We start from the raw sequence: 1,662 nt of genomic DNA on the forward strand, positions 1-1,662 counted from the left end.
ACTACTGTACATATTAGACGTTATCTATGGTATGGCCTATTAAATGTCTAATATAAAAAATTGTACATGTATATTTTGTATATATATATATATACTATATATAAATGTACATGTACAATTTGTATAGACATTTATATATATAATAATAATAATAATAAGACTTTATTGGCATCACTTTCAGTTATAAAACTGGTATACATAGTAAGCCATAATAGACTTTAATAATTACAACAATGAAATAACAATAAATATGAAAATTAAAATTAAAATTATAAAATAATTAAGAAAAATTAGATATTATCAAAATTAAAATTTTTTAAATAATTTTTAAAATCTTTAAGAGTTTGTGATTCTCTCATATAAAGCGGTAAATTATTCCAATGTTTAACTCCTTTTACAAAAATGCTGTTTTGAATATAATTTTTATTAATTTTCGGTAAATTAATATAATGTGAATCACGTCCCGCTCGTGAACTAGTACGGTGTGTGTTGTATTTAAACAAAATTGTTGAGAGATTACACACTAATCCATTAATAGCTTTATATATATAAATTAGTGAATTATATTTAACAGAATTTGTAAAAGAAATCCAATTTAACTTTTGAAACAAAGGTTGAGAATTATCCGTAAAACTTGATTTAGTTATTACTCTTGCAAATCGTTTTTGTAGTTTTATTAACGGATCTAAATGTGTGTTATATGTATATCCAAATAATATACATCCGTATTCTAGTTTTGGTTTAACAATAGATTTGTAGATAAAATTTAATGTTTTTTCAGGTAAAATATGCGCTAATCGTGACAATAATTTTAGTCTAGTGTTTAAACATTTACATAAATCATTTATGTGATCATTAAAGTTAAGCGAGTGATCAATAGTTAGTCCTAAAATTTTTGTTGATTTTACTTCAATAATAAATTTTTCGTCAATTTTTACATTAATGTTGTGATTACATGTTTTTCCCATAACAATAAAATTGCATTTTTTATGATTTAATATAAGATAATTACTTTTTAACCAATTATTAATTTTTGATAAATCACTGTTTACTTTAGTTTGAAGTTTCAAATTGTTTTTTGCTTTAATTATAAGAGTCATATCATCGGCAAATAGATATAACTTTCCATTTAGCTGTAGATTTGTTATGTCATTCATAAATATGTTGAAAAGTAACGGCGCTATACATGAGCCCTGGGGAACACCTATATCTGAAACCAATGGTTTTGATAATTTATTATTTATAGTTACAAATGTATATCGGTTTTTAAGATATGATTCAAACCATTTAATTGTATTGATATCACAATAGTTTTTTAGTTTTTCAATTAAAATTTTATGATTTATAACATCAAAAGCAGATTTTAGATCAAATGTTATTAATATAGTTTTTTCATTATTATTTAGTCCATTAGTTATATCATTTAAAATAGATATTAATGCATCATTTGTTGAATGTTTAGCTTTAAAACCAAACTGATAATTGGATAATAAATTGTTTTCATTTAAAAAATTACGAAAATTTATTTCAACAAACTTTTCAAATATTTTGCCAAAAATTGATAATAATGTGATTGGTCTATAGTTACCAGGTTCACTTTTTAGTCCTTTTTTATATATGGGAATAATTTTACCTATTTTCCAATTATTAGGATAAATACAT

Source organism: Oppia nitens, unplaced genomic scaffold, assembly GCF_028296485.1.
Source record: "Oppia nitens isolate AA-2021 unplaced genomic scaffold, nextdenovo-longstitch-racon4-pilon3 scaffold16_pilon_pilon_pilon, whole genome shotgun sequence".
NCBI lineage: Eukaryota > Metazoa > Arthropoda > Arachnida > Sarcoptiformes > Oppiidae > Oppia > Oppia nitens.